Source organism: Gracilinanus agilis, chromosome 3, assembly GCF_016433145.1.
Source record: "Gracilinanus agilis isolate LMUSP501 chromosome 3, AgileGrace, whole genome shotgun sequence".
In the NCBI taxonomy this organism is placed as follows: Eukaryota; Metazoa; Chordata; class Mammalia; order Didelphimorphia; family Didelphidae; genus Gracilinanus; species Gracilinanus agilis.
Window position 1 is genome coordinate 19,354,428 of NC_058132.1, and position 27,497 is coordinate 19,381,924.

General features: G+C 44.2%; 1 pseudogene; it reads right to left on the reverse strand.

Annotated features, from left to right (window-relative positions):
- Window positions 1-467: 467 nt before the first annotated feature.
- Window positions 468-27,497, reverse strand: part of LOC123242944 — a 36,321-nt pseudogene continuing 9,291 nt past the window's right edge.

A 27,497-nucleotide genomic window follows, 5' to 3' on the forward strand; every position in this document is an offset into this window, starting at 1 on the left:
CTCTCTCTCTCTCTCTCTCTCTCTCTCTCTCTCTCATCTTCCAGTCACAGTTTTGGTGGAGCAGGCTTTTTGAGCAAGTAGAAAAACTTAGTCATGTGATTCTATTTTGTCAGATAATAAACTTTATAAAAAGAATACTTTAAGTATCAGATATTATTTTAAATCTTACCACCCCCAGAGTACCAGAGAGTTCAGATGCCCAGTTTTAGGCTTTTTTGTCTTTTCAGCTTTTCCCTTTCAGTTGGCAAGTCAAGGTCCTAATGTCAAGGTGTCTTAAGGATGAGCTAGGACAGGGTCTGCCCTCAGAAAGCAGAGGAAGAATGGATGAGGGCTGGCTTCTTCCTCTGGTCCCCTGGGCTTGGACCAAGCTCACCGGAGAACAGCATAGACAGTGGGTTCCACTGGATCAGACTGGGGAGAGGGCTCAGGCCCATACTTGAGGTTCTTGTGGTTCAATTGTACATAGGTCACTTCCTGAGGGTCTTCTCTTTGGAGAGCCTAACAGGAGGAGAGGAAGCAGGAGAAGGTGAAAGGATTGAGGGGAGCATTGGGGTAGGAGGGCTCAGAAGGAGCAAGGACCCTGAATCCAGCATCCATCCCAGCTGTGTGTGACATGGGGGAAAGTCTCACTCTCTGTGAGGAGAGTGCTGGGCAAAGGAGGAGAGATCTATGAGTGACTCATAGCCATGTCCTCCTGTCTGCTCTCCTCTGTCTATCATCATTCACAGCAGCATCTGGAGACAAGAGGAAAAGGGATGAGGGAGCCACAACCCTAGTTCTCCCCAGATCAGGCTTTACCCTGTGACACCCAAAGGTCCTCCTTCCCCACATTCCTGTCACTCACACACAGTCTCCTCTAGGGTGCTCCCTGCTTGTTCAGAGCTGGAAAGGAAGAAGACACAGAAAATTTAGGGGGAGGGTCTAAGAAGGGGACTTCTATGAGAATCTGGGGTATCTCTGGGCCCCTACCTCCTAGTGGTCTCTGTCTCTCTGTCCCCTTTCCCTGTAAGGAGAGGGGGAGTTAGGATTTAGGAGGGTTCAGCTCAACCCCAATCAGACCCTCAGCCCGGGGGGGCCCCCAACACCAAGAACTCACCCAGTCTGGGCTTATACCAATGGCGATGAAGGTAAAAGAGGGAGAGGAAGAGGAAGATCAGGATGAGGAAGGCTGAGACACCCACCAGGATGCTCACTTGGAGGATGGAGAGACCTGAGGAAGCTAAGAATAAAGAGAAAGGTTAAGGGGAGGTAGAATAACACTGATGTTTGTGGAGGCCCCTATCCAAGGGGAAGAGAGACACAGCCCTGTGGTCTGAGATGCCCCAGTGTGAGGGGAGGAGACCCAGCCTTGTCCTCAGGGACCCCCCAGGCTCATTCAAACATTCAGTTCTCCAGACTTCTCTGAATCACCCACCCTGGGCTTGACCCTGTGCCAGGCCAGGCCTAGAGGATACAAAGAGAAAACAGAATAATTCCTGCCCTCCAGAGGCTCACATTCTCCTGCAATGCTCTGTTACCCCCTATAAAAATAGCTCAGTCTCCTCTGAGGAGTGGGCTCATTAACAACAGGGGAATGGGACAAATGTTGTAGATCAGGAAAGGCTTCCTGTAGGAGGTGACTCCTAAGCTTAGTCTCAGAGACACCTTTGCATAGTAAGAGGAATAGGTGAGGAAGCAGAGTATTCCAGGCAGGGGGCACAGCCTGGGAAAAGGGAGAGAAGAATCAGAAGGTGCTGCAGAAGGAGTGGAGGCAAATGAGGAGACCCTGACTGGACATCCAGTCCTCCTGCTTCCCTCCATCCCCTGTCAGGAATCCTCCAGGTACTCATGTGAGGACCTGTTCTCAGATTCAGGGCTTGGAGAGGTCTCTGGGGATGAGGAAGGTGCAGGTTTAAGGGCTCTGCAGGTGGGTCCAGAGAAGTCTGGAGAGCTGGAGGGTCTGTACATGGGGTGTGAGTCCAGCTCTGCCCAGACTTGCTGGGTGTGGGATTTTGGGCAAGTCCCTCCTCTCTCTGGGCCTTATGGATTTCCTGTTAAATGGGGCCTGAGTTCAGGACTTCTCCTGGCCTGTCCACTTCTGAGACTTGGTGCTCCTGTGATTCCTGTGACCCCTCTCCAAGCTCCTGGAGGACTTTGGGGGCAGAGAGGGGCCCTGAGAGAAGAATGGAGGAGCTGGTGTGACAGGGAGGGACCCTCTAAATCCTCCTCAGGGCTCCTTGTCCTGGCTGGTTCCAGAGCCCTGAGGTCCCCCCAATGGCCTTGACCCTCAGAATGCTGGGTCAGTGGAAGGCTGTGATGGTCAGAGGAGAGATGACGGGGAGGAGGTCCCTCTGGTGCTTCCAGCTTAGGAGAGTTGGGGTGTGGGGACCTGAGGGACCCCCCCCCCTCTATACTGCAGAAGTCAGGTATGGGAAAAGCAGAGCCCTCAGCCCCCTAGTCCCAGCAATGGCTGTGTGTGTGTGAGGAGAGGGAGGACCCAGAGGCTCCTGGGGAAGGGGACAGAAGGGAGAGCATTTGGGGCTTTAGAGGGACCCAGAAACAAAGAGAGGGGGAAATGGAGGGGGAGTCAGGAAATGCAGAGGTGCCTGAAACAACTCAGGGACTCCTCTTCATTCTGGACTGTCTGGCCAGAGAAGGCTGTCCCTGAGAGCAGAGAAACAAGGACAAAGATGCCATTCTGTTGCCATCCTGGTCTCCATCTCACTCATAATTATTTTCAATTTCTGGAGTGTCTCTTCATTCTGGAGGTGTAGCTGCCTCCTGGGGTCTCAGGGTCACTTGTACCCATCCAAGGGCTGCTCTGCCCCTCTCTGCTCCCCATCTTCCCCCTCCCTGACCAGACCTGTCCTTCTTTCCTAGCCTGGTGTTTCCTCTGTCCCTGTCCCTACCCTCCAACCATCCTTGAAATGGTCTAGACAGAAGGTAGATAGCAATGGGGGGGGAGAGAGAGACCCCCAGTTTGTCCTTAGAGTAAGCAGTTACTCACTGGGTGTTGACGATGTAAGAACTGGGGAGTCTCAGAGCTTTGGGGGAGGTGAGGACATTTTGATGTCTCTGGAACAGGGAGAGGAGGAGAAGGGGGGCCTAGGAGTGTTTAACATGCCTCCACTCCGTCCAATTTCCCCCAAACCCCCACCTCAGGCCTGCTCTGCCCTCTTCTTGACACCCTCTGACCTCCTCGAAACTTCCTGGGGCCGAATAGACATATTCTCTGTATGTAGGAGCAACACGACTGGACAGGCTGCTGATGGGGATGTCTAGAGGGGTCACGAGGAGAGGCCTCACTGTCTACATCCTCTGAGGGTGACCCAGTGTCCTTCCCTCTGAGCCTCCTGTCCCCCAGCCTCCGTGGCCTCTGGGGTCCCCTGAGACAAGACCTGAGCAGGCAGGGAGGGAGCTTGGGAGAGCTGGGGGGCTGGGAGGGGCTGGGGCTGCCTCACCTGAGACACTGAGCACCAGGGGGGCGCTGGGGGAGGACCACCCATTAGGGTAATAACTATGAAAGCTGTAGCATCGGTAAGTGCCATCCTGGGTCAGATTCACAGCAGGGAAGAAGAAGTCAGCCTGACGCCCCCTTTCATGGCTCCGGGTCCAGCTGCGGCTGATCTCTTCTCCATCTTTGTACAGGACACACCAGTCATACCATCGCTCTGACCAACACTGCAGGGTCATGTCCCGTCCTGAGGCCACCTCAGAGCTGGGCAGGGCTGCCAGGGAGGGTGGGGCAGAGAGGCCTGGAGGGGGAGACCCTGGAGTTAGAGCTGGAGCAGCCCTCGTGCAGGGAGGGGGCAGATCTGGCTGGGAGGAGGCCTGGGCTGGGCTGGGAGGTTCAGCTCTGAGAGAGGAAAAGTCCTGTGTATGAGGGGAGAGAAAGACCTTGGACAGCTCCGGGGCAAGGAATGGGGGGAGTGAGGGGAGGGAGAGAGACAGACAGACAGAGACAGACAGAGAGGCAGAGACTGGGAGAGACAGAGAGGAACTGAGAGGGAGGGAGGAGAGGGAGCCTGAGAGATCCTCTGGCACAGGCATGAGGAGGAGAGGAAGACTCTGGGCTATCCCTCTGGCTTCTCCTCCCTCCTGATCCCCTCAACATTCTGCCCCAGCAGCTCCACCCTCTGTCCTCTCCTGGCTTTGGGAGGGGCAGGGATGGCAGTGGGAGATGCCCCTGAGGTCCAAGCTGAGCCTCTCCTGCCTCCTATTTGGCCCCAAGATGGGAGGTAAGTGAGGAAGCTCATGGGGCAGTGGAGAGAGCCCTGGGCCAGGAGTCAGGAAGGCCTGAGTTCAAATCCAGCCTCTCAATTTCCTCTCTGCCTCAGTTTCCTCATCTGTAAAATGGGGATCACACTAGCCCCAACATGACAGAGTTGTTCTGAAGATCCAATGAGACAGCAAAGGTGATGTGTTTGGCATATAGTAAACTCTATAGAAATGCTGATTCCTCCCCTCTTCTGCCAACCCCAGAGGGAGAGCTGAGGCAGACACAGGGGAGAAGCCAGGAAGGGCAGAGCCAGAGGGTGACTTGGGGACAGACTGGGCTGAGAGGGATTCAGGGCTGGAGAGACCCTGAGCCAGCCCTGCCTGGAGATGATCTGCCTCACCTGTCACCACCAGCTCCAGGGGGTCACTGGGCTCTGACCACCCATAGGATGAACTTCCATGTATGTGTGAATAGTATGAATAGAGGCACTGGTAGGTCCCTGCATCATATGATGTCACGGATGGGAGGGAAAACTCGCCCTCATTTCCAGCTTTTCTCACAGCTTTGATAGGTTCAGATGCTCCGGTTTTCTCCAGCCACCACTCTTTTGCCTCCCCTGAACCCATGCACCTGAGGGTCACAGCTCCCCCTTGGGGCACCAAAGGGCCATTCTCTGCCCTGAGGGAGGGTTTGGAGAGTCTGTCTGGAAGGGAAAGAGAGCTGTGAGGTCCAGGGGATTCCCCTTCTGTAGGAACCCCACACAGGGTCCCCACTCTGCCCCACACGGGGTCCCCTCTCTCTATAGACACTGTCAGCTGTAACAATGGGGCAAGCCCTGACATTTTGGACAAAACTGCCACGAAATGTTAGAGGTGAGGAAGAGCCAAAGGGCCATTGGAACTGCAGCGATTTCTGAGAGAGAAAAAAACCTGACCAGGGCTTTTGGGGGTTGGAGCCAGAGAGAAAGGTGGGGAGATCTTGCTCTGAGATCCCTGAAGTGGCCATTGGGTTTCTCCTGACTTGCATAGGAGACCTGCGCCTGTGACAGCTGGTCTTCCCTGCATTCACTCACATATCAACTGAGATGAACTGAGTTTGGGGTTACTGGACTTCCCTTTGGGGAGCTGTTCCTGAACCCCACTTGCCTTGGGCTTGTGCCCTGCAGTGTCCCTCCTAGATTTATACAATTATACTTATAGGAATATTATTAGAGGGTTCAGGAAGGTGAAGCTTTGGTTCAGGGACACGTTGTCTCACCTTCGGGTCTGAGGCTTGCTGGGTACCTGCCTGAGTGAAGGGCCTTGGCTGAGGGATACCTGCACCCCCTTTCCTGCCGATACCCCACCTTGAACCCCATTGCCTAGTTGTTCCTGATTAAACACCCAAAGCAGATTTGCGTTGACTCCGTTGGGGGGAGACTTGACTGAGAGGAAGAGCAGCAGCTCAGACAGGCTGAACTCCCTTTTGAGCCTGACCTCCTGCTGTGAGCCATGAGGGGTTTCTGTGTTCCCCGACTCGCACCATCGTCTTATTGGGGTATCACTCACTTCTCCTCGAGGGCAATAGCATTCCTATAGCCCATGGAAGGTGGCAGCTCTTTGGGGATTCCCTACTTCCCGAGGGGAGGCTATTTTTGTCTCCCAGTAATAGCGGTGGCTGTGAGGGAGGAGGGGACCTCCACACTTCACTTGCTGGTCCACAACTACACCCCCAATCCTCCTAAACACCCCCCTTTTACACAGCTCAGGTCAGACCTCCCCCAGCTCCCTCTCCTGGGTCAGTTGTGTCCTCTAGGCAGGGGGATTGTGGGGGAAGGACTCACCTGCTGCCTGGGTCCTTGTCCTCTTGCACAGACACAGCCCTGGCAGAGAAGACCCTGATTACTCATGGCTCCCCCCCAGCATCCCCACAATAAGGACAGAGACAGCTTAGATACAGGGCTTAGGGCTGCTGTGGGTGAAGGAGGCTGGACCCCAGGAGACCCCTCTAAGAGTCCCAGCTTTTCTCCTCCAACCCCACCCTTGCAGTGTGACCTTAGACTTGTCACTCCCTTCTCTGGAGGAAAGTTTCCTCCTCAGTAAAGTGGATGGGGGGGGGAGGTAGGTAGGACTTGATGGTGTGTAAAGACCCCTCTAAGGTAGGGGCTGATGAGGACTTACCCAGGCACAGCAGGACTGAGAGGACAGGAGTCATTGTGCTCCCAGAGGCTGGAGGGAGAGAGGACAGAGGCTGACCTGGAGCTGGTCTGAGGCACATGGTGTGCCTCTGCACTATTTCCCCAGATTGAGCCTGTTTAAGAAGCTTCACTTCTCCTTCCTCTCTGTGGGCCCTGCTTGACTGATGGTGCCATGCAGTGGGGATGATGTGGGGTGGGGAGGTGGTTGGTGAGTTATCTGGGGTCAGAACGATGGAACAATTCTTGCTTTTTCCTAATTATTAGGCCAACATTGCCAGGGACAGATGCCCTGGTCAGCTTTAGGAGCAGCCTCCTGCCTTCCCTCCTCTCCTCCCATAACTAACCAGGGCTGGTCTCACAAGAGTCTCCCATCCAGATCCTGCCCCCAATCCTGCCTCATTAAACAGGACTTAATCTCCAACCTGACAGACAAGGATTCCTGGCTTCTGGGAGCCAAAGAGTTAAACAAAAACCCCAGAATAAGGGGCTGATGGGTGGGCAGCTTAGGGAGTTGCTGCCTTAGAGCCCAGAGTGGTCTCTCTGCAGTTTACAATATTACCTGACTATCTTCCACCTATGCTCAGGAATGTCTAGACCTCTAGCTTCTGTAGAGTGTAGGTGCTGGGACTCATTCTCCCAACCTGTACTCACACTGGTAGGTCAGGGTTCCCCAGGACAGGATCATCATTTCCCTAATGCCCATTGCTAATGAGCCCCCACCAGTGGGGTCCCATCATGCCATTTAACCAGTTGCTGTCTCTCCAATATCAATTACCCAAGTGACATGGCTTAGCTCACACTGATTACACCAACATTTTTTTCTTTTACAAAAGGATATTTACTGAGAAATTAGTGTAAAGCACAAAAATACAAAAGCCTCCCTCTCCATACCCCACATTTTGGTGGTGGACCCCATTTACTCTATTATCCCTCTGGAAATGTGAATTGACTCCTAATATGTTCAATATTTCAATTAGGACTGTTGTAAGGGAATATGCCATGCTATAGACAAGGGCCACTTTGAGTTAATTTGATCTTAGGTGGATTGTCTTGTGACCTAGGTGTGGGCCCTTTGGATAAGAATATCAGTGTGGCTTTGGTAGCATAGTAGATAGCATGTCAGTCCTGGAATCAGAAGCACCTTTGTTCAAATCTGGCCTCAGATACTTCCTAGCTGTGTGATCCTGGGCATGTCACCTTGATTGCCTAGTTCTTGCCACTTTTCTTTCTTAGGACTGATATTAAGACAGAAAGTAGTGGTTTAAAAAACATAAGACTTAAGTGAGATGCTCCAGAGTCCTCCAGGATCTTCATTATGAAGTGCCTGGAATCGATCCCCCAAAATGAGTCTGAAACCAGCAAGGCAATATGCAAAGGGACTTTATTGTCTAGCTTAAGGCTAGGTACTTATGCTGACAAGTCAAGGTGGACTCCGAGCTGTGCAAGAGGGGAATATTTAAGGATGAGCAGGTGTGGGGGAGGGGAGGATCTTGGGGGACTGGATGTCTGCAAGGTTGAAATTTCTGTAGATAGGGGGATATCTGCAAGGTGGGAGTTCCTGCAGATAAGGGGGCTGTCTTCAAGATGGGAGTTCCTCTTGATGAGCCTGTTTTATCATGCAAAGTTTAAGATCTGGATACCTAAGGTCTCCAGGTTTGGAATTCCTGAAAACAGCCTGTTTTATTTTAGCATTATAAAGAGGTCTGGATTTTTAATTCTGACCCTCTATGTTCTACATTCGCCACTTATGGAGTTGGATCATAAAGAAATCATTCTTAAATGTCTGTGTCATTACAGATGGAAGGTGTAGGGGAGATAGTCGGGTATTGCTGCCAAAGGACCATAAGCTGTACAGTGTTGATGAGATCTTTGACAAAGGTCACTAGTCTATTTAGGCAGGTAAGGGTACATAGTGGGAGCAAAGGAATTTTCCTGCCTATAGTTTGTCTGAAAAACTTTTTCACTATAGGGATACAATGTTTTATGGTGTCTCCAGGGTTCAATGTCCCACAATGTCCCATGCCATCTACACCCTCCTCCAAATATCTAAGGGAAGAGGGCTGATGGTTTCAGTCTTCTGTAGCTTCTTCATAGCTGATAAGGGGTGTAGAATCCCTGAGAGGAGGAGGAGGAGCTGTGGGCACAGGATCTTCAGGGGCATGTCTGTAGTGAATACCAGGGTCTTGAAAGCTTGGAGACTTGCAGGATGTGTATCCAGAGACTGTTTCCCTGGACTGGCAGACACAGGTCACAAGGAGGAGTGTCAGTCCCTAAGGCAGAAGTATAAAACCCAGGACTGGGGCAAAAAATAGAACACAGGATATAAAGAGAGAAAATTTAGTACAATAGAAACTGATATTAAACCTTAACATTTGGGTATCTTAGCCAACAGACTTCATCTTCAGAAATCATCTTCTGACAGGAATTGATCCTTTTAGGAAGTTTGATTACTAAGTTGTTTGCAGAGTTGGGAAGTGGTGTTTCTGTTAAAGAATATCCTTTTGCAAAGCCCACATTAATATGGCATCTATAAATACTTGAATAACAATAATTTACAGATCAATTTCTGTATCCCAGATTCTGGAGGAAATCAAGAAAGCTTTGGGTTATATTCCCAAGCTCAAGACCCAAACTTCAGTTGTGATAAATTAAGGCTGCAGATACAAGTCATTTATTACTAAACTTCACCTACTTCTCAAAGTGTGTTCCCTAACCATTTGATAATTTTCAATTATTAACCTAATAGGTTGTTTGGGGAGATGGAAACATTAACAATTTGCATTAAGTGCTGATTATGGGAACTTGCTCCAAAAGAGAAGGCAGAGAGGGAAAGCATTTCCTCACTTCCTTAGAGACACATAGTGAGGGGCTCTATGTACAGGCCAAAGCTGTCACTGGCTCATGCCATCATTGTGTTATTCAAGCCTAGAGGGTCAGAAGAGGTCCAGTCCAGGTTGTGCTCTAGAATTACCTCTAACCATCACAGAACATTCTCTGTCTTCTGCAAACTACATCACCATTGGATCCCAGAAGTCTTCTCCTTCCTTAAAAAACAAGTCTTGCCCATTACAGCTCAGAGAAATTCTGCTAAGTAGCAGTCTAGAAACATTTTTCCATACCCTCAAACAAGCCTGTCACATCTCCACCAGGCTGATAACTCAGTTATTCTTACATATTTTGGCAATAATTAACATATCACACTTTAGTCACAAAACCTGAATTAAGGAACAGGAGTGCTGGATTGAGTAGCTCCATAATAAATATAAATCACGGCTGTATCATCTCCTGGACCTAGGCCATCTGAAGGACTAAGATAAGGCCATACAGGAATCTCTTCAGGGTAACTTTCCAGAGAAGTTCCAGAAACATTTGTGATTTTCCCAACACCACATACATCAATTTCAAAAATCATCCCTGGGTGAAGGATCCAATTATAAGAGTAGAACATCTATCTATTCTCTTTCACCTCCCTATCTGTTCTCTTTCATCTCTCCTTCTCTATCCTTCTCCCTCCTTCGCCCTCTCTCTTTTTGCCTCACAACCCTCTGCTTAAAAAGCAGAACACGACTTCCATTCACCCATCACAAATCTGCATACTCAAGACAGATCAAATCTCTCTTTTTTCTGTATTCAAGCACAACATACCTCTTCACTTCCTCTGACTCTCTGTTACCATCATAAAAATAGTCATACCATTTGGTAACCCTTAAGTGCTAATCAATAACTCCCAAGAATTGAGACATTGTACCTTTAGCATAGAGATTATCAAGTATAAGTTTCAGTTCAGAGTACAAATTGGTAAACTGAGGTAACCACTGAGGATTGAACAAAACTTATGGTACAGTCAGGTTTACAATGAGTTTTTGCTTACATTCAAACAATACTTAAAGCACATGTTTTAGCAACAATTCACATAAAAGTCATATTTAAAAGGAATATCATAAAGCATGTAGTATTATAGGGTCTATTTCCAATTACAAGATTTGAAACCTTTTAAGCATTGTAAACCTTAAAGCAAGCCATTTGACAAGCAGGCTGCTTATCTATTTTCAAGACCAGGAAATCAAATGTAATAATAAACTTAGTTAACTTTAATACACTGAGATGAAAACCATTTGTGATCATTTTAAACAAAAAAAAAACATTTTTGGTCAGTTTAAACACTTAAGCCTGTGGGAAGCCAATAAGAGAATAGATAAAAATCTGGGACTCCTCTTTTGACCCCTTTTGTGATCCCTGTGATTTCTTGTTGAAAAGTATTGTGGCCTTATTGTAAAGCTTTGAGTTCCTAGCAAACCTGAAATTAAAGGGTTGGCACTGTCCCCCTTTGGCCGGGAATGCAGCTGCCTGGTATAACCAAGGCTAAAACCTTAGCAGGGGCAATTAGACCCTGGGAGGAATGTTCCCCGACTTGACTTTCTGATAAGAACCCAGTCAAAAATTCAGCCTTGGCCTTGTTCTATTCTGAAGCCAATGTTTTGTGTTTTGATATGACATAATTTGTGACTTCTATGCATCTGCAAAGTATCTGGAGGGTTTCTTTTGTGTGAAATGAGTCTTGAAATATATATAATAAACTCATGCTCCTGGAGACAGAGCTGGAAGCATGAGTTAAAAGACAACTCCCATGTCCCATAGTTATTTCCTTATCAACTAAACTGTCCTTATAAGATTATCAGAGATGATAGATAGATCTTGACATTAACCTATTTTTTAAATCTCTTATGATGGAAAGATAGATAAGGATGGAAAGCAGTCTTCTTGAGACTGTACTGCTAAAAATATAAAAACCTGTTTTACAAAACTGATCCATAACTTTTCTATCAACTTTTACTTGCTTGAATATCTCCTTAAAACTTCTGAAATATACAATTAAAATATACTCATCTTTAAACTCTTTAAGATCATACTTATATACTGTGTGGCTATATCAGTCCCTAAGTATCAATGTGGAACAATTATAAGTACTTTTTTCTCTTTCCTGTGTGCAAGGAAGGGGTTAACAGATTGTGACCATTTTATCCTAAAGCTGCTTGGCTTGGTTTAGGTTTTTTTTTTTTTTTTTTTTTAAACCCTTAACTTCTGTGTATTGACTTATAGGTGGAAGAGTGGTAAGGGTAGGCAATGGGGGTCAAGTGACTTGCCCAGGGTCACACAGCTGGGAAGTGTCTGAGGCCAGATTTGAACCTAGGACCTCCCGTCTCTAGGCCTGGCTCTCAATCCACTGAGCTACCCAGCTGCCCCTTGGTTTAGGTTTTTATGACTTAACAACCTTATCTCATATCCCTCTTTAACAAGTGAGATCCTCACAATTTAAAATTTTGCATGTATCAAAATCTCCATAATAAATTATTCTCTACAAATTTTAGTTTGAACTCCACAACTTCCAAATAACTTTAAATCCCTTAGTAATCTTTCAGTATGTAAACAACTGAATTTCAAAGCATTTACTCTTATTCCTTTAAAACCTCTATTTAAAAAAGAATAGAACCTCCAGTTTAGTTCCTTTTACCTCAAAACATTGCTATATAATTGATTAAATTCCATCAATATTATTCTGATTTACCATTTGTTGTATCCATATTGCACTAAAATTCACACCTATTGTTTCTTTATCCATTACTCTTATTTCCTCTGACTTCTCCTCCTTTACCATTATTGCAAAAAAAAAAAAGAGAGAGAGAGAGAAAAGATACTATATTTAATTGCACGAAATCCCCCTATTAGATTCCTGGCCTGATCAAATTTTCCTTCTTAATTTCATACAGTTTGCATATCATATATCCTTAACCTATTCAGGTGGAAAACTTAATTCTCTTTATAGTCTAAATGCATACATATTTTATATTCATTCATCATTTCTTTTCAAGGGATTTGAGTCTAAATAAATGTTAATCTCTAGATCATGGATTCCTTCTTATCCATTGTACACATTTTTAAAAACAGTTCATACAGGGGGCAGCTGGGTAGCTCAGTGGATTGAGAGTCAGGACTAGAGACGGGAGGTCGTGGGTTCAAATGTGGCCTCAGACACTTCCCGGCTGTGTGTGTTATATTTAAAGGAGGTCACTTGTATCTATTTGAGGTAGTAGAAATGATGTACAGAGAGGATAAGATGACACTTCTCCTTTATAACAGTTGCCCAGGCAGGATCCTTCAGGTCAAAGAGGTTTATCCCTTCAGGACCCACCTGGGGTTAATTGATATATTGATTTGGGCTCTTCAGCTAGGATAACGACGATATTCTGACTGCGTTGACTCCCTTCCCAAAACAAGCTTTGAAACTGATTTAGGAATTTGATATATTAAACAAGAAGGATAAGAGTAAAAGACTGAGGTATTGGAGACCCTACTTTAATTATTACTAATGAAACTCTCACTGTTGGCAAATGAAGAATCAATGTAGCTTCCCTCTGGTTCAGCCTGGCCAGGGCTAAACCAGAGTAGGTAAACTGCTGGGAAATCTTCAGCTTCTTCTTCTATAGATCTTAGCCTTAACAGTTGAAATATATCCACCCTTTCCACCCTCTTCTTGGTCTCCTGCCCACTTCCCGGATCCCTCCCCGGCCCTGGGAAGCCTAGATATCTAGATGATGAAACTCCTAATATCTAGGGGCAGCAGACACCGAGGTGGTGGTCAAGTACAGGTTGATAATGGTATATCAAGTACAGGAAGAGCTTGCAGAGAGATGTTTGCACCCTCTCACTCCAAGACCAAGATCCACCCCGATCTCTACCCTCAGCTCAGGTACCAGACCCCACAATCTCTCTCAGGGTTCTCAACTATCCCCTCCTGCCTCTTGCATGCCTCCGTGGGAACATTCTATCCAACTGACTTATCTGTCAATCATTGAATGAACTTCAAGCTCCCAGAGATTCAATATAACAGTGACCCTGGGCAAGTCACTTGAAACCCATTGCCCACCCTTAACACTCTTCCACCTAGGAGCCAATACACAGAAGTTAAGGGTTTAAAAAATTTTTTTAAAATAAAATAAAAAAAACAGTTCATACAACCCTAGTAAAATACAACACTGTTTAGAAATACCATCTTTTGCAAAATACCAAATTCCTAGTACCTGTATTATTAAATCACATGCACAGATTAATCACTTTAAAAACTTCTTGTGTGTCATATGATTACTTGTTGCTAGTTCTGACAGCACATACATTAAAAGAACATCTCATTTGAAAAATCCCAAGTTTAAATTCTAGAATAAGTTCTCTAAACAACTTAACAACTTTTTCTGAATGATTTTTACATCTACAAGTAGCCAGCACAGTTTCTGTCCTTATAGAATAAACATTCTCTCTCTGTGTCAGGCTGGCTATTATTCACATTTAGACAATTCTCAAATTAACTCAGACCAAGCCTTAACAAACTTCTAACCATGAGTTTTTGTGCTCAATAAAATCTGGTTAATATTGCACATTTAACTGACAAACAGTTACCAGAATAAATAAAATTACATCGTACCATATCAAAAATCATTAGCAATCCTCAACCCTTAAAATCAAATCTTAAGTGAAAAATGCTTCTAATTGTAGAGCAAAATCTCCCTTTTCTGCTCAGACTTTTTTTTCTTTTTCACTTCTTTGGGGGCCCATCCAAAGGAAGAAAGAGGAAAAGTCATCGAACAGATATTTGCTTTTGTCCTCTGCTAAAGATTTTTTGCAGTGGGAAGTTCAAACTTCCAACTCCCCCCCCTTTTTTTTCTTTTTGTAAGTGTCCAATTTAAGAATACATAGAGATGAGACTGTGACAAAGACAATGATAAACAGAAACATACAACTTTGTGACAAGCATGCTCTACAAGGAAAACATCAGTGCTTTAGGATCCATGTTTAAAAAGAAATATTTCAGTGAGAAAATTCAGTAAAACAGTTTCAGCATACTGCCCCTTTAACTGAGGAAGCTGTGCTGAGCTCAGGTATTGCAATCAGCCATCTGATTGGCTGAGCTGATTTCCTTGTCTCCTGACTTTACCTGTGCTTTACATGCTGATAGAGCTAACCTGTTTCTCTTTTTGGCTTTGATTTCTAGTAAAATGCCCTTTTTAGCATCTAGACAAAACTGATATCTGTTCCTAGTGGGGGTTGGAAATGAGCTGTTCATAAGGCTGACTATGTTTACATCCTCTCCCCACTTCCTAATCAGATTTTAAGTCTGCTGCCAAAGCAGGCACAGTCACTCCAGTGTTAAAGTTTGGAAGATTTGAAATGTGGGTGGGGGGAGTGCAGAACAGCCACTAAGAAAGAAATTCCCCTTCATGAAGCTGCATCTTAAACTCTTTCCCCTTCCTTTATTTAATCTTATAGCCAGTCACTCAAAAACAACACAGACTCAACAGAAACCTACAGGACATACTCTCTCACACATTCTTACACCTTGGAACCCAAAGAAGCCACCTAAATAGAGTGACGTGGCCCGGTGACTGCCTGGATTTCTCCCTTCTCCTCCAGTACATCCACTGGTACTATCTCAACTTGCAGGGCCTTCTAACCCACCGAATCATGGACTCCAACCCCACAAGGTAGCTTTACGGGAACCTCTAACCCACAGAACCAGTGACTCCAACCCTGGGTAACGGTCTCCAACCTCTGCAAGTTACCCTTAAATCTCAGGGTCTCTAACCCCAGCAAAAACTCTTGCAATGGGAACTCTAACCCCATAAGTTACCTCTAAATTTCTGGCCAATAAAGTTGTAGGTCTCCCCTGGTCGAGACGGAGCTCCTCTCTCCCTTCGGCTTTACCAGGAGAGAGTTCAGAGGATCTGTCAAGGTTCTGGTCTGGCAATAGGCCTTCCTCATATGAACCCCAGGCCAGAGGGGCTAGCCAACCATTTAGCCTTACACCATGAATCTTCAAGACTTCCTCCCTTGTCCCTGGTGCAAGCTGTGGATTGGAGCCCACCAGACCCGAGCAGCCGTGGCAGCAAAGATCCTAGGGGAATTCCCAGACAGTCACATTGCTGTTCAGAACTCAATTATTCCTGTGGGATTCTCTCAGCTTCCTATTATCAGTTTGTGATGTGTTAGCCTTCACAGCCTTCAGGAAGTAACCACCCTTAAAAACCACTCTTCTTATTATTATTCCTCTTTCCTCCCAATCACCACCCAGGCCCAGAGATCTAAATAGCTATGATGATACAGATGCCTAAAGATCTAGGAAGATTCAGAGAGAACCAATGACCAACAGTCAGAGACCCACAGATCAATGGTCAAGGATGAAAACCCCAAAGATCAATGGTCAAAATCCCCTCTCAGATGGCTGTTGGGGTATTTATACTCTCAGGCCAACCAACTTTTGCCCCTGGCTCCCTTCTTCTGGGAACATTCCAAAGTCTCCAACTGTCTCCTTTGTCAATCAAAGTGAGACCAATATTCCCAGGGTTTGAACATAACAGCAGCAGGGGACAGGATTTTGTCTGCAAAATTGGAATTCCTGAAAAGAGGAGGATGTCTACAGGGTGGGAGTTCCTGAAGATAAGGCTGTTTTATCATACAAGGGTTAGGATCTGGAGACCAAAGGTCTGCAAGTTTGGAATTCCTGAAGACAAGCCTGTTTCATAATAGTGTTATACAGAAGTCTGGATTTTTAATTCTTTTTTCCTTTTTTTTAAACCATAATATCTTTCTATCTATCCTTCTATATTAATTTTTTTTATTTGTTGTAAGGCTAGGCAAAGGGGGTTAAGTGACTTGCCCAGGGTCACACAGCAGGGAAATGTCTGAGGCCAGATTTGAACCTAGGACCTCCTGTTTCTAAGCCTGGCTCTCAATCCACTGAGCCATCCAGCTGCCCCCTTAAATTCTGACTCTCTAGGTTCCACATTACCTCCAGAACCCCACAATACCCTTTCTTGGAATGCCTCCCTCACCATTAACACTTAAAACCTCTAATACTGTCTCAAGTTCTGGACATTTTCTCACTCCTCCATTCAGGCTTCCTAGTATTAGTTCTCCCTTCCCCAAAATTCTTAGGGCTCTAATAACAGTAAAGAACCAAGATAAAAAGCTCCTATGTGTCAGGGATTGTTTTAAGCACTATCCCTTAGACTTCAAATTTAGTGTTAAATAGTTTAATTTGATTGGGGAAAATGCTTCCAAGGAAATGTGTCAGTGTCAAGCACTCCCTTACCTGAGAGCCAAAAAGGAAAGATGAACTTTAAGTCTTTTCAGGTATGGATTAGGTCATCCAGGGCATTCGATGTAACAACATTGTCACATCAGAGAATAACTTAATCACACAATATGGGTGTAGGATCTAGAGCACTGATTCCCAAAGTGGGCACTACCACCCCCTGGTGGGTGCTGCAGCAATCTAGAGAGGCGGTGATGGCCACACGTGCATTTATCTTTCCTATTAATTGCTATTAAAACTTAAAAAAGATTAATTTCCAGGGGGCTGAGTAATATTTTTTTCTGGAAAGGGGGCAGTAGGCCAAAAAAGTTTGGGAATCATTGGTCTAGAGTCATGGTGGTGGACCTATGGTAGGCATGGCAGAGAGGGCATACAGAGCCCTCTCTGTGGGCATGTGCATCTCACCTGCCAGTGTTCATTACTAGAAAGATAGAGGGACTCAGGCAGAGCTGTTCCCTTTCCCCTCTCCACCACACCTGAGGACATTTTTCACTTCACCCACCCCTCTGCCTAGAAGCACAATGGGAGCAATTCCTCCCTCCTGTCTGGGGTAATGTGGCTGGCTCACATGTAGCAGAGCTTGAGGGGAGTGGAGCGCTAGGGATTCTGGAGTGGGGGAGGGCATTTTTCTGGGGGGAGGGGAGCATGGTCTTGGGGGATGGGACACAACCCACAATCTCAAATATATTCATCATTACTTATCTAGAGCAACCTGGAAAGAATGGGGAGATGAGCCTTCATTGAGCATTTTGTATTTTTCCATGAGGATGTGGACCTGCCTCTTCATGCTTCCTGGAGAATGGGCTTCTTTCATGCTGGCTGAATTGGTTGGTTCCCAGGATTATAGGATGGAGCTTTGTAGAAAGAGGTACCCCCTTATTCTATCTCAGAATACTGCTCAACCTTTCCTTTATCTCTCTGGGCTGCACTCTTCACTTAGCATTCTCTCCAAGCCCCTAGAAAACTCTTTACTGTGCAAGATCACTCCAATCCAAGACTCCATTTCTGAATTTCATACATCAGGAAGTCCCCTCCTCCCCTTCAGCTTCTCCCTTTCATGGGCTTGTCTCTCCACAAAACTCCATTTTAAGGAAGAATACTCACTCACAAAGTCTTCTTCATTCCTTTCCTTTGTGCACTTCTGTCTCCCCACTTTTCTCTACAATTCCCCAGTGCCTTTCCTCCCCTCCTTCCAATTTTCAGTCAGATACCAACATTACCAAGCTAAATAGCCCATTATATAATATCAATTAACCCCAGGTGGGTCCTGAAGGGATATCATCCATTGACCTAAAGGAGCCTGCCTGGGCAACTGTTTTAAAGGAAGGAGGTATCATCCCATCCTCTGTCTATACTTCATCTACATACATCTAGTAGAGGAGTAGCTTTATTGTAACATCTTGGCATACCAAAATATACTTGTATCTCATAGACTTCCGGAATTCAGTAAAGACAATGTGCAACTGTTCAAATGGTAAGGCTACCCATTTCCTCCCTCTTTTGCCACAGTTTTCTTTGAGGAAGAGTTAAACTATTGACAAGAAATGAAGCTAGAAGCCTCAGGATGGGCCTCTGTATAAACTTCAAAATAAAACTATAACTGCTAAATTGTAGTGAAATGGCCTTGGTTTCCAAATTGGTATCAGTCCAAGGAGAAATTATAACTAGCATCCAGAGCAGGTAAAAGATCCATAACACATATTGAATTAATGCAACAAGCAAAGTGGGTTGATAAAGAAACCCAATACAGTTATGACTGTAGGGATGCCAAATCCTTTAACAACTTCCATGATCTTCAGATGTCTATGGATGGCTAATGGTAAGTTTGTGGAGGCATTTCCAGGTCACTTATGGAGATCCTCTGGGGAATTTTGCTAAAGTCTGCTACGGGTGAGCTGTATGGCTGCGGTTGAGTCCTCACCACCATCAGAAGAGTATATTGAGGCTGGGACTCAGCAAGAGGACAGGCACACACACTTCATGTGAGTGGATGTACTGGAGGTGTGTCAGGACCTCAAAATTAACCCCTTGCTGACACCTCTCATTTTCTTACATTTTTAGTTCTCTAAGCCCAGACTTAAGAGCTGAGCAAATCTCACCCCATCAAGATGTGCTGTGAGCTGGGCATAACAACAGTCTTTGCTTGAATAGACTTGGGGAAAATTTTGCTCCCGAAAATCTCCTTCAGACAAAACCAAAACCTAGAACCATGGATTAACTCAGACTATTCATGTCAGCTCTGAGGAATGGAAAACACCTGCTGAATCCACATCCCAGCCAGCATGACTCTGTCATGAATAGACTTTCAATCACTAAACAAAGTGACTGTCCCTCTCTTTGATGTGGGACAAATTCTGTCTTGTCACTAAGCGAACTTTACCATCATTGTGACTATACCCTCTTTGTCATATCACACACACTCACACGCGATCGCTTACACAAACACACCCACACCCACACCCACACCCACACACACACATATCTTACCATTCATCAAAATAAAACTTTGCTGACTTTAAAGTAAGTACCTGATGGGTACTTTAGGTTATTCTCATGTCCCATCTAAGTGGACAGTGTTCTTATGAATAAAAATTAATCTTGGAGACTTCATACTAAATTTATAAGTATCTATTAGTAAAGAGAAATAAAGAGAGAAAGAAGACACACAAGTCTCTAATGATCCTAAAGGTCAACCTATTCCAACTATTAGCTCTGCTAAGGGAGCAGAGAGATCAGTCAATGATGGAGAATTGGACCTATTAGGCTAGTCACCAGGTGAAATGGGATCTTTCAGGTAAATCTGAAGATTTTGACACACATATCCCTGGTGATGAAGCTAGAGGTTGCTCATATAAAATGTGACTTATATGTAATCGCATGTTTATTACTCTCCATGTTCTTATTTGGTTCTTGCTATTGCATTGTTTCTTCATCAGGTCATGGAGACACTATTGCTTCTACTTATGTTGTATTGTACATATTGGCCTATTGATTTTGTTGTAGTTGGCCATTCCCACTTTATTAGGTAGACTATTCTCAGCAGTCCCAGTGGATCAGAACACGACTGCTGTCCTATTGGAATAGATATTTAGATAGTCATATTTGTTCATCCCCTGACATCACAGTTTACTAGAGAGCATTATTGTGCCTAGTTACAGACAAGTTTGCTTGTCTCCCTGGGTCTCAAGAGACACAGTGTGAGAGTTAGAGGCAAATCCTCCAGATAGATCCAAATTCAGAGGCAAACACTGGAGGGACACATGGATCCTCCAATACATGGATAGTGGTAAAACAGAATCTCAATAGACAATATGAACCAAGTACAGGAAGGTAGTTTATTCCTACAAAGAAAGACATGCTAATGATGGGAAAACATAGCATACAAGAACAGGATTAATAGGAATAACAAGATTCAGTAGCAATTTATAACTCCTGTTACAATCAGTGGGAAGGCTAATGTTTAAACCTCATTACTATATAACACAGTTTGTTAATTAATTCTTTATCCTTTCCTCTTGCATTGCTCTCTACAATCCAAATACAACACTGGTGAAAGAGTACTGTCCAAAAATCCAAAATGGATCAGTCCCCATTCCAGGAGCTATTCATTTTACTTAGATGCTTTCTTTGTTTCCAGGAGGCTTCTTACTGACACCTGGGACCTCTAAGCCTTTGGGAATTTAAAAGATCTCCACTAGGTTCTAGACACAATCATCCTGAAATTCTTTTCCTCATAAATAAACAAGCCAACTCAAAAGGCAGGGGTAGCCATGGCTTATGGGTATGTAAAGGCTAGGTCAAAGACATAGCATTCTTCCCTTCTCCCTTTTAACTTTCCCAGTACAACTCAAAAGAGTCATCATGTTTTGAACCCAGAAAGGAAAAGACTTGGGGAGAACTGCCTACACAGTGAAGGCATCAGCTCTTTGGATTCAGCCTCAGAAACTCTCTCACCTCCTTTTTCAATCTTCTGAGTCATGCATGATCTGGAGCAATCTCCCAAAGCAACTGATGATCAGCTGGGAGTAGTCAGTGAATTTCTGTCTGGGTGTGCTATATAGAATGGCACTCATTAAAAAAACAACAAACCTAATTTAAAGGATAAGATGGAGGACAGACCAGCCCTCCCTTCACTGCCTCTCTCTTAGAGGATTTATGTTGTCTGTTATGTGCCCCTGAAGCTCAGTCTCTGCTTGTGGTCTTCCTGTAACCTGCTCATGTTGACCTGGGAGTATGGGTAGAGATGGGAATACAGGTAGAGAGAAAGAGGAGTATTCAGAGGTTCTGTCCCTTCACTGCCAATAGGAGCAGTGACTATAGTCATAAGGATTTTGCATCAGATAATCAGGCCCCATCAACTTTATTTTCCATCTTTTCAATAAAAAGGCTGTGGTGGCCATTTGAATTGTCCTTGTAACATAGATAAAGAGGATGAGCCAGATAGAAGGACATTCCTCAGAAATGGACAGTAGTCGCAACAAGTAGATATTTTCCCCTAGTTCTTCAGTGACATTCTAGTGACATGCCAGTTGCGTACTCTGGGATCAATATTGAATCAAGACTAGCACTGTTGCTAAAAGAGGTCACTGATAGCTGAGACTAGGTGAGAGGAAAGAGTTTAAAGCTCAGCGTTTGTAGGTAGGTAGTATAATGGATTGAGTGCCAAGATTGGAGCCAGGAAGATTTGAGTTCAAATTTGAGCTCAATTACCTCCTAGCTGTGTGACCTTGGATAAGTCATTTAACCTCTCCTTGCCTCATTTTCCTCATCTGTGAAATGAGGGTAATATAACACCTTCCAGGGTTAATGTGAGAATCAACAAGAGAAAATATTTGTAAAGGGCTTCGCACAATGCCTGGCATATGGCAATGCTATATAAATGTTAACTATTATGATTATTACTATTTAGCTTCCTTTGATGATCTGTAAGTTGACTGGTGGCTTGAGTGTAGCCCCATAATTAATGTACTGATTATCTGATTCCTTAGTGATGAATTAATTCATTGATAGAGGAGGAGTCTGCTTTTTTTTTTGTAAGTTGCAGAATGCAAAAGATGATTTCATGTAGTGATTAATGCTACCTCTGGGACTAACCAAGGACATACCCAGCCGGGCTGCTGCCACAACAGAAATCAAATTACTGCATACCTGCTGGAATGGGAAGGAGTTATTATTATAGTAGGGTCTCTCTTAGATCAATTAGGGCAGCATCTGAGCCCAGAAAACAGACACTGAATTAGAGGAATCTGCTTCCTCCTGGGGTCTTCTAGGCTCAGAGTGAGCCCATGTGAAGGTAGCATAGACAGTGGGCTCCACTGGTACAGAGGGGGAACAGAGGGTAAAGAGGGTTTGGCCCCACTCTTGAGGCTTTTGAGGTTCAGCTGGTCATAGGTCACTTTCTGAATGTCTTCTCTTTTGAGAGCCTGGAGGAGGAGATTAAGCAGAAGATGAGGGGATGGAGTGAACAATAGAGTGTGAAGGCTGAGGAGTGCAGAGTTCAGAACTTGGCAGCCATCCCAGCTCTTCCATTTCCTACCTCTGTGTCAGGTTGGGGAAGCCCAATCCCTTATGTTCTCTACATAAAGAAAATGTTGAGAAAAGGAGGTTAGATCATCATGTGACTCACTACTGTGTCTTCTTGTCTGACCTCCTCTGTCTGTCTTCCTTCCCAGTAGCATCTGGAGACAAGAGATGGGATGAAGAGGGGTTGGAACCCTGGAGCTGACCCTCTTATGCCACACCCTTTTCACATTGATTTCCCTCCAAGGTGGTCTCAGCTGACTCAGAAAAGGGGGAAAAGAAGATGCAGAAAGTTAGGGAAGAGGGTCTGAGAAGATAGGTGGAATCATTGGGGAGGAAGAGCTCAGGGTGAACGGAGGTACACCCAGATTCTCTACCTTCTTAGGGTCTCCTTGATTTCTGCTTCTTTGCCCCTATTTTCTGCAAGAAAAGTCAAGATCAGACTCCAGGGGATTCAGTCAGTATCCCATTAGGCCCTTGGCCAAAGTCACCCACAGCTGCAAGAACTCACTGAGTCTGGACTGATGATGTCTGCAAAGTCTGAAGAGGAGGAAGGGAAGGATCAATAAGAGCAGGATGATGAGGGCTAAGATGCCTATCAGTATGCTTGCTATGAGCCTGGGAAGACCTTGGTATGAAGACCAAGGCAGGGAGGAAAATGTTAACAGCATCATGGTACATGCAGGGTATGTCCCCCACCCCCACCATTGTAAATTGAGGGAAGGACTCAGCCACCAGTTTTGAGGGAGAGATAGGAGCCCCATCTTGGCATTTGCTCTCTATGGACTGCTACCAAGACAAGGGGAGAAGGCAGAGTTGGTGCTCAAGAGGAAGTAATGGGAAATTAATGGGGACCCAGGACTTGCAGGACAGGGAAGAGGAAGAAATCACCCCTCAATTGACATCTAGCTCAGCACCTCCATCTACTGGCTGAGCTGGGAATCCTCGAGATACTCACCAGACATCAGGTCAGAATGCTTCGGAGTGGAGGTTACTGCTAGAAATGAGGAAGGAAGCAGGATTAGGGACCTAATGGGCCACTACAGAGACTGCCTAGTCTGGTAGTCAAAAGATCTTGTTTCCACTTCTGGATCTACCATTGTCTGGATGACACATCCCCTCCCTTCTCTGGATCTCACTTTCCTATATATAAAAAAGAGCCTAACTGGGGCTGGATTACATGATTTTCAAGGGTCCATTGGGCTGACATTGATGTAGCCCCATTCCTACTTATTTATGTATTCCAATTCCAGTTTTTTTCTTCTCTAGCTTCCATTTTTCCCTGTAAATACCCTGATTTAATTTGAAACATTTAAAACTCTCTTTTTCAAAAGGCTTGCTTCATTTCTTTCAGCAACTAGCTGGATTTGTCCAAGCTTTATTTTTCTCTGAAGTTTTACTTTGAGATGTTCTTATAGGCAGCTTTTTATGATAGCATTATTATTTCATTATCTGCCCATTCTTCTCATCTATTTCTTGACTTTGGATATTATGTTAGAGCTGGACTCTGTAAACTTCTAGAGGGAAAGTCTTGGCTGGTCCTGCTACTGCTTTCTTGGGGTCGTGATTGCTGAGTGATTCTAAGCCCTCAGTAATCAGTCAAGCTAGAGGCCTGCCAGCTTTCACTACTCCCCAAGTGATCTGTTCTAGGACTAAATCTGAACACTGTCCCCCATGTCTGATATCTACAAGTTCTTGACCTGGTCTCAACAATGGGCTTGTCCAATTTGGAGTTTAAGGTGATTACTGATGGACTCTTCTCTTGCCATCCACCTCATTTTGCTGGATAAGAATGACAAAGATATAGATTTCCCTTTGGCCCTGGGCTTCCTGTCCTGGTTATTCCACTGCAGGCTTCAAGAAGCCTGGGCTGTGAGCTCCACCTCTGGGCCAGACAGCTGTTACTGCTACTGACTTCTGAACTTGCCCATCATTTACTACACAGCCTAGGACTCTGTCTTCTATTATCCTAGAATGCTAGCCCTCCAGGTAGGTACCCTTCTCATCCAGAGATGGGGAGTAAGGAACAATGAGAGTTGGCACCCATTTCTGTTCCTTACATGAGTTTAGATCCCCTCTAGGCTGGATTCAGGAACTCTTCTTGCGCTGGTACCTGGCCTCTTCCTATGTGGGAATATTCTTTGCATTCCACATTTGACTTAACCTATTCCCCACTGTCCATAGACCTTTCCATCTGACTTCCTATACCATCCTGGAACAAAAAATGACTCACTATACTTCTTCCTACAAGGCTGCCATCTTACCTCTGTCCTCTACTGAATTTTAATCTTAAATCATTACCTGCTATTGGGCATTTTATACTGACTATCCCACAGGCACCTTGTACTCAATATATACAAGACAGAATCATCGGCTTTATTTCTTAATCCTCCTCTCAATTTCCTTCTGATTTTTATTATTATTTGAATTTTTTATTTTTTTATTTTCTTTTGACAATTGATTCATATACCTCATAACTCAGCCATGTATCCCTGTGTGATCCATGTGTTTGCCAACAACCTCCTCAGGGAGGATTGTATTATTATCCTGCAATGCAAAGTTTAAATTCTTAAATTCTTAGATTTTAGGATAAGAAACTTGCTACTGTTATAAAGAAAGAATGGTCCTAGGAAGATATAGATACCTAGTGATGTGGATGCATCTCTGTATTCTCCCTAGGTGCAGATGATGGGGGGACACCAACCCCAATCACCCTTGCTAATTTTTATAATCTCCCCTTTTAATAACAGTTGCCCAGGGAGGACCCTGAAAGGTTAGGTGGATAGGTAACCCTTTCAGGTCCAACCTGGGATTGGATAAATTATTAATATAGGGCTCTGATTAGCCTTGGATCACGTTTGTTATCTGACTGCCTTAGCTTCCTCCCCAAGGGTCATGATATAAAGACCACTTAGGAAGGTACTTATTAAATACTCTTTATCTATAATCTATAATTAGGGAAAGGATAATCAGGACAAGGATTAGGGATTAGAGACCCTGTCAATCTAATATCTATAATTAATAAACACTTAGGACTGGAGGCTATTGATTTAGTAGAAGCTGGAGCTTTGTTCTTCACAGCCCCTCTGGCCCAGCCTGGCCATTGCCAAGCCAGAAAATAGTGACTCCTCTTGATGCAGCTGAGTTGGTGATTTTATTCTCTCAGCTTTCTCATTCAGTGTTTTGTGATGTACTAGCTCTCACAGTCTTCAGGAAATATTCAGATCCTACCAACCCTCTTCTTCATAAACCTCCCAACCTCCCTTCACCACCCAGGGACCCAAGACCAAAGGAAGACAAAAGTCAAAAGCCCAAAGACCAAAGGACCAAAAGCCCCTCCAGGTGGCTGTTAGGGTTATTTATACTCCCCAGCCAACCGACTTTTGCCCCTGGCCCACACCATCTGGGAACATTCCACTCTCTCCAACTGCCTCCCTTGTCAATCAAGGTGACACCAACATTTCTCAGGATATGAATATAACACTACCTCCCTGAATCCAAAAAGCAAACTGTTTAGAGAAGGTGCCATGGAGATGCCTGCTATAAAAATAATGTGGCGAGAGTTATAAAAATAAATAGGCAAAAACTATACCAATACAGGTTAAAAATTATTCAGATACCTTTGATAGATGTAATCAAAAGTATCTTCAGTGATAAAGTGAAGTGAAGCTCATATGTGAAATTACCTTCAGGGCCAGGCACAAGGATGCTAAAGAGAGTCTTATTATAAAAAATAAAATATTTATTGAAATATATAAGGATAAAAGGATTGCTACCTCAAGAATTCTAACTCCACTGAAATAAAACTTCCTGCCTCCACAAGGAACCCCTAGTCTTAGTTTCACAGCCTGAACTAATCCTTCCTGATCTGACTTAGCCCAAATTTTTACTATTCTAAATAAAACTAACAATATTATCCTTATAATTCTTAACTTCACCTTCAAGTTATAAAAATAACCAAGGCTAGCTGATTGAGTCTCAACAAGAATCAAGTTAGGATTCTGAGCCTTAGCAGACTCAGAGTCAAAACCAAAGACCAGGGTTTTCTTTGGTCTTCTCAGAGTTAAATCACTGTATAAACAGCAATAGATAGTTCAATATTGTTTCCCAAGTTTGAAAAATAAATACTAAGCTCCTTCAGGTCTTTCCCTCAGAGAGAGAGGCAAAGATGTTACCTTCTCCAACCCTGAGTGAAAGTCCCTGAGTGTGACTCTGCCAACTGTCAGAAACAAAAACCATTAGAGTAGAAACTGACACTCTGTCTTAGTTCTGTTTGAAACTCCTATTTTTATTCAAGCCAGTTTCTTCACTTCTTATCTCTAAACTAATAAAACAATACTTATTTTCTAATATCATCCTTAAAATGCAGAAACCACACAATGCACCATAAGATACAGAGTGAACTTTGGGATGTAGTGATTTGAACTGGGGATGTGTGGGGGGGTGCAGCGGGAGTAAGAATACATTTATTTTGAATGTACACTCTTATGCCAAAGGAGACTGTCCCCAAATTGTTTTTTGTAAATATAACAATCATTTGCTTTGTTCTTTCTCTTTTTTATTTCTGTTCATCCTAAAATTATTGTAATTTCCCCTTAGAAACTGCAATATTGTATATACCTTTAGTTAAAAATCTTTAGAGCTATAAGCTGGTTATTTTTAAATGATGCATTGGGGAGACTAGTCTCCCAAAGGATCACAGCGGGGATTGTGTAATTAGAATTCTGTACTCTTGAACTATATTTCCCAGCATTCCTCTTTCATCCCCATGTTATGTTCTTACTTTCTTTAGATAAAGTTTCTGTAACTCTGCCCCTCACACTCTTCTCCCTCTTTCACGGTCCAGAAAACTGCTCTTTACTCACAATTTTCATGTTCTTCTACTTCAAGTGATTATTAATAAAATGTATAAAATAAAATACATGGAGTTATTGGATGTTAATTTTAATCTTTTACATCATTTCTTATAGCCAAATAGTGTCCCAATAAAATCATATGCTACATGTTGTTTAGCCATTCTCCATCTGGTGGGCATCTCCTTAATTGCCAATACTTTTCCCCCACAAAGGGATGCCATAAATATTGTTGTATATAGAAGCCCTTTTCCGTTTTTTTTTTTTTTTTGGATGTCTTTGGGTTACAGACCAGTATAGACAGTTTGATGGCCCTATGAGATAGTAATAAAATGTTCTACAAAGTGGTTGAGTCAGTTCCCAACCTAACATCAGTGTCATCATTTTCCCACATCCCCTCCAATTTTTGTCATTTTACCTTGCTCTCATATTAACCAAACTGATAGTATAAAGAGGCACCTCATTGCTTTTAAGATGTGCATTTTTCCAGGAAAAAGTGACTTAGAGCATTTTTTTCATATGAATATAGATAGCTCTGATTTCTTCATTTGAAAACTGTCTTTTTTATGCTTCTTTTATGTGAAATAATTTAGCCAATTCTACCTC